The 13,248-nt window shown below is 34.6% G+C and overlaps 1 protein-coding gene across 13 annotated transcripts in view; it reads right to left on the bottom strand.

The window, feature by feature from the left end:
- The window catches only part of LAMA2 (laminin subunit alpha 2), a 4,753,606-nt gene that overhangs the window by 1,604,497 nt on the left and 3,135,861 nt on the right, over positions 1 to 13,248 (bottom strand). The gene's annotated exons all lie outside the window — the stretch shown is intronic.

Below are 13,248 nucleotides of genomic sequence, written 5' to 3'. Positions count from 1 at the left end.
GGATCCTTTAACCTCATCGAAGTTTGTGTCTTCTGTGACAGATTACTCCAGGGAATCCAAATGCTTCCTCTTTCATTTCTTCTTCTTAGGGACTTCCTCAATGGGATGATCTGGGGAAGTATCCAAAGAAGAGGGTATTCCCTTCTGGGACCCCTGAAGTTTTGGTATTCACTGTCATTGTGGAGGTAAAGGTTAGGACTCTGAACATAGGTGTGACATGGATATATGTTCCAAGTAAGAAGGGGCCAATTTACTGACTGCTACAGTCATAGCTATCTCCATAGCCTCAAAAGCTGATCTACCCAGAGAAGGAAAAGACCCTGGATCTGAAAAGGTAAGTCTGGGAACTGAGGCCACCACCTGCTTTGAAGTAATACCTCTTGAAGTTGAAGCCGGAGCTGAGTTGATCTCTTCTGAAGCCCCAAGGTGCAGCAAAGGCTCCTAAAACATGGGAGTTGACTCTAGTCCCTCGGAATTGACAAGACAGATATGGCCCCAAGAAGTCTCTGATTTCAACTGAACCAAAGAACTCAGAGCAATAATCGGTTCTGAAGATAAAGGCATCTTCGGTTCTGACACAGACGGCACTGGGCAGCTTGGAACCATATTCACTAAGCCTTCAAATGAAGTTAGAGGAGGAAGTAAAGGAGGAGCAGCTAAAGAATGGAATCCTTGACCCGTCAGGGTAGGAACCGAGGTGGATCCCATCATACCTTGCACCCAAAGGATATTTCTCACCAGTCTCTCTACATCGTCTTCAGTTAGACTTGTTGAGGAACAGGCCAACATCATAGAAGATGATTTAGGTTTTTCCAAGAATGGTGAAAGGAAGTCTATCTGGATAGGAATCAATAGAGGGTGAATAACTTGTTTTTGGAAGAACGATTTTTATTGAATCCTGTAACTGTGGTGTTGGATATGAGGATTTTGGCACCAAAGTTTGCCCTTGACCTGGAACTTTAGGAACCAAAGAAGTAGTTGGATCCAATAGTTGACATGTTAATTCTCAGTTCTGATGTAACAGTCAGAGCCAATCTTTGTGTCTTTTTTTATTGACAGTTCCGAAGGGGAGGATGGAACTGATATTTTTGTCATTTTTGCATTTGGAGCCAATGCACTGACAAACTTCTTTTCTTCATTTTCTCAGAAATTTTAAAAGACAAAGAAGAAGATGGGCTAGAAAAATCAGATTTGCTCCTTGATTTTTCTTTAGAAGAAGTGGATCCAGATAACACCTCACTGAAAGAAGATGGAAGCATTCCTTTTATTTTTCTGCTCAACAAGAGCTCAGTGGCTAATGAATTGACAAACAGAGCAAGCCTTCTGAAGACGAAGGGGACCCAAACAATAAACACATAATGACTGTGTGTCAGAAAAGGCTATTTTATGGCCACATTTCTGTCAACATTTAAATCCAGGCGGAGCCTTTTCCTTTTTTCACCACACACACACACACACACACACACACACACACACACACACACACACACAGAGTGAAAAACTGAAAAGATACAGTAGATTTTTTTTTTAGAGACAGAGAGAGAAGATAAAATATATCAACAACAATAATAAAGAAACTACAAAAAGTGTAAGAGGAAAATATTACCAATTATATTGAAGAAAACACTGAAGTGTAGAGAAATAAAGACGGTAGTATTTAGAGTAGTGGTGTTCAAGAAAGGCAAAAAAGGGTAAGGAATTTTTTGGAATTATAGAGAAAACTAGAAAGATTGAAAGTTGGGGATAAATATATAACAAAAATCAGTCATCTGCTCAAGAGGAATTGGCACCGCATCTGACATGAAAAGCAGCAAATGAGATCTGAGGTAACTAGCATTGGTGCATGGTGGGTAAGGGATAAGCTGAAGAGTTTTTTGGTTACCATGAGCTATGGTAGTGGGCAAGTCAGTTTTGAGAAGGTTGAGGATAGAAAGAAAATTGACAACATCAGATCTTCATTTTTGTCTTGAAAAATGAGGTATGAGTTCAAATGTATATGAAAATAAGCAACTACATAACAGTTGATATGCCAAAACATTAATGATTGCAATGAAAGCTATAATTGAAAATTTGCACTCAAAAGACAGCCATGCAAAATAAGTGGGAAAATATGTTTTAATTGTAATGACCATTATTTCAATATTAACATGAGATATAAATAACCTTACAGGTATAGAGAAAAAACAAAGTGTAGTGAATTATATTAAGAACATAGAGTACAACCAGCAATTTTACAGGAGATGCATTTGCATAGAGATGAGCATACGAATTTGACAAAGAAAAGATTTCAGAGTAGATATTCAGTTGAGCATCAAGGACAAAAGGAAATGGGTGAAGTAATAATACTGATTCCTGGAAGAGCTTTAATAGAAACAGAAAGGGAAAAAGTCAACAAAAGCAGATCTATGGCAGCAAGGGGTTACTGGTAGGGAAGGAGGATTACACTAATATTTATATTCTATCTAAAACTACTATTAAGAAGCTTAAGAGAATTTTGGGAAAAATAATATAGTTTCAGCAGGGAATATTATTTATGGATGGGTAAACTTGATTTGCATTAGTGATAATATATCAGGAGGGGGTCTATATTAAAAGACCAAAGAGGTGTTTCAGCGAAGACCTCTTGGTCAACACATAATGAGCAAATGCACTAAAGCATGAATGCACAAAACAGTGATTTCTTTACCTGGGAAAAAAAAACGCTAGCACAAACACAAACACACGCACACTTTAAAACATAACAACATGGGAGGCTTTTCCCCCAACACCCCCAACATTGGGGGCTGTGCCCCCCATACCCCCCTAACTAAATATACCAACTTCAAGATCACACTACAGTGAGGAAAGGTTTGAACACATGGGGATGGCCAAGCGATTTCTTTCCCAGGGAAAGAAGCCGCTCTTTTGAGCGTTTGTGGTTTAGTGTGTTCGCTCATTACGTGTCGACCAAGAGGTGTTCACTGAGACACCTCTTCGGTCTTTAAATATAAACCCTCAGGAGAACCTAGGAGGTAAAATATGACAAAGGTGGGAGCATGTGGTCTCATCAAAAGTAATTCCAATGAACCCAAAATAAGTCAGTGCTGTTCACAAAAATTACATTCATTGACAGTGAAGTTTGCTTTTTACTCCGCTGTTGTGTGACCTCTGAGTTTGTGTGTGTGTGTATATATATATATATATATATATATATATATATATATATATATATATATATATATATATATATATATATATATATATATATATATAAAGTCTGTGGGTTGTGGAGGGTGCCTCCTCATGGGGGTGCAGGAGTGGCTTGCCCCCTTGGAAAAATTAAATGGTTGAGTTGTTCATCAAAGGTGATTTCAGAAATGGTTTATATATTTTTTTCATCCACTGAAATTATCTTTGATTACTCCACATGAATCCAACAAAGGTATGAGAGAAGATTTACTCAAAAAATATGAATTTAGTAGCATGAACTCAGACAGAATTTGCATATTATCACCTAAAGTAAATAACTGGGCTAGACTGAATAGAAATTATATTCCATATGAACATGCACATTTAACAAAATGCTTAGGGGCACATCCAATAACTATTTCAGATCATTGCCAAAAAAGAGAAAGGTGAATACTCCACGACAATCTAAGCAAACCAGATGAACAATCGCTTCAAATATCCATAAATCCACAACTGCATGTAAAATAAATGGCCTCTTTATTTATAAGAGTAAGCACTTTCACGACTCCCTGGACACTTCATCAGACTTAAAACAAATACAAGTATTTAAAAAAACAATTTAAATATCAGATTAACTTTCATAAGAGCCAATCGAATGTCTCTCAAGAGACATTTGATAAAATAAGACAGCATCCTTAAAGACACAATTTCTTCTATTATTAAAAATCATATTTTAATGAAAGCTTTCACTTATATATGTCACTCTCTATGCCTGTCTATTACTTATCTAGAAAGAATATGACTCTAAATATATTTATCATAAAAAATACCTATATAAAAAAATACATATATATATATATATATATATATATATATATATATATATATATATATATATATATATATATATATATATATATATATATATATATATATATATATATATATATATACAGAAAAAAAACACATATATATATATATATATATATATATAGAGAGAGAGAGAGAGAGCGAGTGAGACTGGGATATCACAAAAGATACACATATATTTATAAAAGTATAAGAAAGGGGGCTTTAACTAAAAAAAGGTTCAAAAATACATGTATAGCCCTACTATAGTATTAAAACGTTTATGCTTAGTGCCTCAAGGGTTTATCCAAAAGGAATGGCTTTAATGTAAATCTATCATTTAAGCCATGTCCTCTATCAGCAGACAGCCTAATTATCCATTTTGCTTCTTCTTTTTCCGTGTAATTGCTAATATTCCCTAGCCTTTCAGTAGCATATATGAATTCCAAAACCATGAACCTAAAAGTGTGTGTCATATCATTTTGCAAGACGTGACTGGCTAGAGCATTACATTCATTCTCCCTATTAATAGCATATATGTGTTCTCTAACCCGCTCTCTTAGTGTTCTATTAGTTTTACCAACATAGAAACACTTACATTTATGACATAGAGCTAAATAAACCACATTTCTAGATTTACAATCAGCATAATGACTGAATTCATATTTAATACCTGTATCAGAATGTTCAAAACAGTTTGCATTCATGATGAAGTTACATTGGTTACAACTGCGACAAGCAAAAGTTCCTTTTCTAGAGGAAGTTAATCCCCTTTTTGCTGTTTTCTCATAACAGAGCAATCTTTTTAGTGACTTAGTATTTCTATAACTAAAACTAGGGTGAATTCCTACTAGTCCTTTTATGTTGTCATCCAATTGTATTATCCCCCAATTATTCTTAATAACCTCTTTTATTAAACTATTACTATTTGTTTAGGGAATGACTACCCTCCTCATTCTTTGACTGTTGGTTCTGTGTTCTTTTGGGGTTTCACTATATCTCTTGATATATGGTAGACCAGCATGATCATGTTCTATCTCTTGTAGAACTTTAAGGTCCTTCCTATGATAACCTCTCTCTGCAAACTCTCTCTGTATACCTTCAACTGCACCAAAGTAAACAGAGTCTTTACTTGTTAAACGAGAATAACGCATAGCTTGATTCCTAACTATATTCCTATGTACATGAGGGGGATGCATACTATCCCGATGCAGGAGAGCATTCCTCCTACATAGTTTTCTATAAATCTCTGTTTTTATTTTTGATGGGAATTATTATTTACAGACAACAGGAGTAGCGATGGGCACACCATGTGCCAATTCCTATGCCAACTTGGTATTGGCATATTGGGAATCTACATACATCCTGGAACATTTGATATACTCAAAGTACATTAAATATTACAAGAGATTTGTAGATGATGTGCTTTTGGTATGGGGGGTGTCCTAGATATATTGGATGAGTTCATTTCATATATTAATGGGACAACTACTTTTCTGACATTGACTTGTGAGAAATCCCAATATAAACTAGAATTTTTGAATGTTCTGATACAGAAAGAGAAAGGGGTAATAAATACAGAGAATTATAGAAAACCATGTAGGAGGAATGCTCTCCTGCATCGGGATAGTATGCATCCCCCACATGTACACAGGAATATAGTTAGGAATCAAGCTATGCATTATTCTCGTTTAACAAGTAAAGACTCTGTGTACTTTGGTGCAGTTGAAGGTATACAGAGAGAGTTTGCAGAGAGAGGTTATCATAGGAAGGACCTTAAAGTTCTACAAGAGATAGAATGTGATCATGCTGGTCTACCATATATCAAGAGATATAGTGAAACCCCAACAGAACACAGAACCAACAGTCAAGGAATGAGGAGGGTAGTCATTCCCTATACAAATAGTAATAGTTTAATAAAAGAGGTTATTAAGAAAAATTGGGGGATACTACAATTGGATGACAACATAAAAGGACTAGTAGGAATTCATCCTAGTTTTAGTTATAGAAATACTAAGTCACTAAAAAGATTGATCTGTTATGAGAAAACAGTAAAAAGGGGATTAACTTCCTCTAGAAAAGGAACTTTTGCTTGTCGCAGTTGTAACCAATGTAACTTCATCATGAATACAAACTGTTTTGAACATTCTGATACCGGTATTAAATATGAATTCAGTCATTATGCTGATTGTAAATCTAGAAATGTGGTTTATTTAGCTCTCTGTCATAAATGTAAGTGTTTCTATGTTGGGAAAACTAATAGAGCACTAAGAGAGCGGGTTAGAGAACACATATATGCTATTAATAGGGAGAATGAATGTAATGCTCTAGCCAATCACGTCTTGCAAAATGATATGACACACACTTTTAGGTTCATGGTTTTGGAATTCATATATGCTACTGAAAGGCTAGGGAATATTAGCAATTACACGGAAAAAGAAGAAGCAAAATGGATAATTAGGCTGTCTGCTGATAGAGGACATGGCTTAAATGATAGATTTACATTTAAGCCATTCCTTTTGGATAAACCCTTGAGGCACTAAGCATAAACGTTTTAATACTATAGTAGGGCTATACATGTATTTTTGCACCTTTTTTGAGTTAAAGCCCCTTTTTTATACTTTTATAAATATATGTGTATCTTTTGTGATATCCCAGTCTATATATATATATATATATATATATATATATATATATATATATATCACACATATATATATATATATATATATATATATATATATATGTTTTTTTCTGTATATATATATATATATATATATATATATATATATATATATATATATATATTATATATATATAAATTTCTTTTTTTATATAGGTATTTTTTATGATAAATATAATTAGAGTCATATTCCTTCTAGATAAGTAATAGACAGGCATAGAGAGAGACATATATAAGTGAAAGCTTTCATTAAAATATGATTTTTAATAATAGAAGAAATTGTGACTTTAAGGATGCTGTCTTATTTTATCAAGTGTCTCTTGAGAGATATTCGATTGGCTCTTACAAAAGTTAATCTGATATTTAAATAGGTTTTTTGAATACTTGTATTTGTTTTAAGTCTGATGAAGCATCCAGGGAGATGTGAAAGCGCTTACTCTTATAAATAAAGAGGCCATTTATTTTACATGCAGTTGTGGATTTATGGATATTTGAAGAGATTGTTCATCTGGTTTGCTTCGATTGTCATGGAGTATTCACCTTTCTCTTTTTTGGCTTTGAAACAGTATTTTGTTTGGTACAAAAATAAAACACCTTACCCCTAGGTGTTTTATTTTTGGACATTCAGTATTTCAGATCATTCCCCAATAATAAAAATAATAAGTAAGAAGGAAAATCTGGTATTTTTCTGCTTATCTTCTAAAAGGAGAGGAATTTAATAAATGGGTTGTGGAAATAATTCAAAAATGATTAGGGAAGGTAGAAAATTCTTCAGTTGAGATAGCTAGTAAATGAGATAAAATAAAAATGGAGTTTAAAGCATGTTAGAAATAAGAGAGAAAGAGATATTGGAAAGAAATAATAGGGATTATTCAGAGTGGTTGACAAAAGTTAAAGTATTGTAGGAGAGGAGGAATCTGACAGAAGAACAACAACAACAATGAAGGTTGTAAATTACTGTAGGAAATTAACATAGGTGCCAAGATATTGGGAACAAATAATTGGAGAGAAAAAAATAAAAGAGTGGTACAAGGATAAGCAGAAGTCTGGAGTGCAGGTTAGAAACTGTCTTCTCTCCCAAGAATTGGCAACAGAGTAAAGGCAAAAAGAAAGGCACAGGGGATTGCCAAGTGAAACATCAAGCTACTGTTTAAAAAGTTCTAAATAGAAGGGCATATAAAATATTGCATGATAACTATAAGAATCAATCAGATGAAGTTAGAAAAGACTGTGAAAAGAGAATGGAAATGTAATTTACAAAGAAACAATGGTGGAGTTTGTATGGTTCCCAAATATGTAAGAAACTCCAGAAGGTTTTGGATTTCTGCATGGAAGTTTTCCATATAGGTATTTTTTTATACTCCAAGCAGATTTCATAGGATTTTTCCTCAGGTATATAGCAAATGCCGAACGGAAGGAGCAAATTTCATAGGAATGAATAGAAATTGTGCTAACAATACATGCATAATAATGTTCATGAGGAGGAGGAGTACATTTTAAAGGAAAGCAGGATCTGATGTATTGTGTTGGAGTGAATGAATATTGTTAAAAACAAAACATTGATATATATATATATATATATATATATATATATATATATATATATATATAGTGCAACAAAGATGTTTAAAAATTAATTCCAAAACCTTAACAGACTAAGCCACATGTATCAGCAGTACCTGTGTTCCAAACAGGAGAAATGTGACCAACCACAATTTCCTCCCAAAATATGTCACTAATTACACTCTTCTCCCAATGTCTATGTGGTGTACAAGACCTCCACTCAACCCATAACCTGACAAAGTACTTTACTCCTCACAATTTAATAAGCATCTGGTTCTTCTAACATATAATATGATTATGTAAACCTTCCCACAATTATATGCATGTGTACTATTTAGAATAGCCATCTGAGACAAAACAGTAATTTTCCAACAAACCACATAATTTTGATTTAGGTGACAAGCCAGATGATGTAAAGGTGAGTAGGTGAGTCCCGCTATCATTTTTATGGTAATCCCAGTTTGGATATCAAACTGATGCCTCATTCCTGATAACTAGTAACTCAAACCAAATAAAGTGTTACATAAGGCTCCTCTTCCCCTGCAGCTTCCCTACATCTTTCAGTATGTTCCATTCAGGTAGCAATAAACAAAGTTTCCACTTTCCAGGAACCTATGCAGAATGGTAACCAACGTTTTAATTAAAGTAGTATTTGTCAAATGTCATTTAGTTATCTAGAAGCAATTGAATATACTCTACAGTGACCTTATAATATAGTGATGTCAAGAACATCAAGATGCAGGCAAATAAATAAGCAAGAAAATACAGTGGCACAGGAGCATAAGTACGTACATAAATAAAGAGATGGAGTGGCATAGACCTAAATAAAAGGCAATCCTACCAAGTTACAGGATGGAGGAAGCCAGGCAAAGGAATTGAAATAATCACCCAGTCAGCAGGGCATTGGTGATCATTTTATCGAATAAGATGAAAACCACTGACACTTCTTTTCCAGATCTGTATCTCTAATCACTAGTCCACTGAGCAGCTTCCCAGAAACAGAAGTAATCTTCTATCTTAGGGTACATAAACATAAGCTCTTTGGTATCATCTTGTTGTTTTTAATATTTCAGTTTTGATTTTCCTGTCACTCTAGAGGACGTTCAATCTCTTCAGAATGTTTAAATGCCATTTGAAAAAAACATGCTATGATTAACAGTTTGGAAAACATGCAAAACAGTTGCAACACTGATGAACACCAATTCAGAAATTTCTGCACTTCTGATCATAGCCTCCTTTTTCTGTCTTTAACTCATGCAGTCATCAGCTCTGAGTATAGTTCATCCTATTGCAATAAATGGTACTTAATCTGCAACAGGAATTATTTCAAATACATATATCACTGACTCATCCCTGCATGACATACAGAACAAAATAAATAAATTCTTATACATCACTCAGTGAATGAATCTCCAGCCTGTATAAAAGAAGAACTTAATAAATTTTATGAAATAAGACAAGTACTAGAAAATCTGTAGTATGCTTCTGGAAAAACAAAACAGAAGCAATGTTCCAATAAATGGATCTTGACAATAACTGCTTTTTTTCTTTAATTTTTTTTTAAATTCAACCTCTACACTTATGCTACAATTAGTTCCCAATAAATCTACTTCTCGTTTCATTCAAAAATAGTTCTGCCTCAGAAAAAATACTTATCCAGGCACTGTTGGGTACATTAAGTCCTATTTACTGTTGTACTGCTAAACTTCTCATTAATGCCATCAAAGCACCTCTCCCCAAATATTTACTACTGCACTGCTAAACACCTCAATAACGCCATCAGTTAATTCCCCTTCATAGGTATAGTGTTCAATAACCAACTTAATACAAAATATTGCTTATTTTAAGTCCCCTTTTTATTTATTTTTTTCACGATGCATGAATTTGATTGCCATGAATGTCATCCAAACTAGAAATTAGATTATTCAGTTAGTTTTACTAGACTCCAATTTACATCTAAGAACTTGCATATGGGAAGGGGAAGAAGTAAAAGTACACAATATCATAGTCAACAAACTTTGAGATACTAGGATGAAATACAGGTCAAGAGGTGCTGCCATGCAAACATGCTTTTATTTCCACTGCTGTTAAACACTGTGTTGTATGTTCTTATTCATTCATTTATTTATTTATTTATTCATTTGTCTTTTGCTGTCAGCTCCCATTATGGATTTTTTAGACCCCATCTCCACAAATAATTCATTCTCTGATACCAGGACTCTCTTGGCTACCATTTTGCTTTTGGACATAATTACTTATCCCAGTGTAATGGCCACCATCTGTGAAGACACCAAAACATAATTATCTAAAAGAAGCATCCTCTTTGAATAATAAAACTTTGCTTCAGCATTCTTTATGAACACTCCCCTACCCAAATCTGACAATCTCCCTTGTTATAACAGTCCAAACAACAAAAGATCTCATCTCCACCAAAATATTACAAAAACCCAACATCACATACAAAAGCAGCATGCACAATGAAACAGCAAACACATCTGTTAAGGCTAATACCAAGAAATGTCACATTTATCCTTCAAGGCAATATTAAGGCTAATCCAGGCAATATTTGTCAAACCTCAACTAGAATACAAGCATACCCTGCTTTTATAAAGTGATGCCTAGTTTATGCTAACTGCCAGAAAAATAAGCAAGAGAAAATAGACATATTCCACACAATTTCTTTCTCCAGATGTCATCTCCATAACACTATCCTGGATTAAGACTGAAACATATCCACACTATGTCTTATTTCCCTAGAAACAAATCACTTTAACAGTAGACCAGAAAAAGAGTAGGTAGAGCTACACTCATCCTTATTATCTCTAAAATTAAAGCAGCAGTCTCTGGACCTTCCCAACATTTAGCTTAAGATCCCTCAGCATGACGGATTGTGGACTACAGTAATAACTATCTTGAAACACAGATTTTTAAGCATTTTTCATCCCCAGATAAAACTTACTAGGTCACAAAATTCAAAGAATCTTGCACTGGGCATGGAAAAGCTAGCTTTTCACCTTCTGCAAGCACAGTTAGGCTCCTGCTTCAACTATGTACCCGAAGAAGAAGTTATGTACTTACCATAATGTTTCACTTGTGCTGTCCATTTTCATTCTTCCTCAACATATGAGATCTTATGGGTTCAGACCCGATCCTTGGATATGACTCGGCTGCAACTATAGCTCGTGCCCATCAAAAAAGCTCTCAAGCTCCTACTTATCCATATTGCACCAACTTCAAATATTGTTTGCTGGTTGACACAGAGTAAGAAATATTAATATAATATTCCTGACAGAATAAGCCATTATTTTGAGCTCAACATGGGACACAGTGGTGTCCTTATCATCTCTCATTCTCCCAGATGTCCATAATGAAAAAGGACGGGAGTTGGTGGGTGGTGAGTTGAGGAAGACTGAAAATGGACAACACAGATGGAACACTTTGGTAAGGACATAACTTCTTTATCTAATGTCAATTTTCATTCTATTCTCAGCATATGGAACAGAGTCTCCATCTACTTAAATTCGCAGGTGGACTCTAAGGAAGGATATTTCTGAGCACATCTGAGCCAAAGGCTGCTCTTCCCCTTGAGACCAGATCTAGTTTGTAATCAGTAACAATGGTATGAGGATTGGCCCAAGTTGCAGCTGCCATATGTCACCCAAGGAAGCCCTAGAGAGGAACACTGACGCAGTTTCTATGTACCTAGTTGAATGAGCTATCAGTGGTTTTGATAAGGATAAACCCAACTTGTTGTAGATAAATGATATGCAATCTATTAGCCATCTGGCTACAGTTTCCTTTGTAACTGATTTTCCCAGTTTAGAATCTGCAAAGGATTTCTTTTGTTTGGTGTAGGTAAAAATGTAATTGTCTGTGGACATCCAATAAATGTACCATATATATTCCCCCTTGTTTGCAAATTTAGGAATGAAAATTGTCAGATTAATGGACTGGTTAAGATGGATCTGACACCACCTTAAAACACCATCATTTTTGTAATGGAATTGCATTTGCCTGTGAAAGTTAAAGTCTGCTTGCAACCACTCACTGCAACATTATTGTTCATCATTAATAACCTTGCAGAATCTACACCTGCCACATGTATACATCAAAGATTGATGTGTCATTCTTCTCCTGTTGTCGCCTTCAATGATGTTTTTAATATTTCTGCCACAACTATAAACCACACTCGGTCGATCACCTAATATTGATTTGATCTCATTGTCAAAACAAACTTGCCAAGATTTATTCCTACTTTCAATCAGGTAGGGTACCAAATAATTATACCTAAGTATTAAATAATTTTGATTCATTTTCCTTGATGTTTCAAGTGTTACCCCTTCAATGGAAAGAAGGTTTTATAATTCTATAATCTTTATTTCTAGATAATTCTGTTAGAATCATTAGTGACAATTTGACCTTTAAGGAAGAGATGTACACCCTGGTAGAAATGTTTATAGACAGAGGGTACCCATTAAAACTATTGCTTAAGGTTAGGAAGTAATGAGAAAAAGAGATACGGATTTTTGTCCTGTTCTTCTTTACTACCTTACATGGTTGAAAATATGAATACATCTTGGCAAGTTTGTTAATGATGGACCCTATGTTGTAGTGAGTGGTTGCAAGCAGACTTTAACTTGCCCAGGCAAATGCAATTCTAATACAAAAATGGTGGTGTATTTAACAACATGCACGGCATGCCCAGAGTACTATGTTGGAAAGACCATATGTAGACTCGAGAATAGAAGAGATGAGCATCAAAAGGAAATAAGGAAGCGAAATCCACACAATGCATTAGCTTTGCACAGTATGCACTGCAACAACTTCAAAAAAATTATATTCTTTATAATTGATCAGGTGTATTTTGATGGGGGGGACAATGATAAACTAGAGGTGGAGGCTAAAGAAGTTATATGGCAGTTAAGATTAAATGCTATGTCCCCACCAGGTTTAAATAAAAACATAACCCTCCTTCTAAAGGGCCA

This window comes from Protopterus annectens, chromosome 1.part0 (assembly GCF_019279795.1).
Source record: "Protopterus annectens isolate FY-2018-M chromosome 1.part0, PAN1.0, whole genome shotgun sequence".
Classification (NCBI taxonomy): domain Eukaryota; kingdom Metazoa; phylum Chordata; order Ceratodontiformes; family Protopteridae; genus Protopterus; species Protopterus annectens.
The sequence above is the reverse complement of the archived record's forward strand: the minus strand, read 5'-3'. Positions and strand labels throughout refer to the sequence as shown.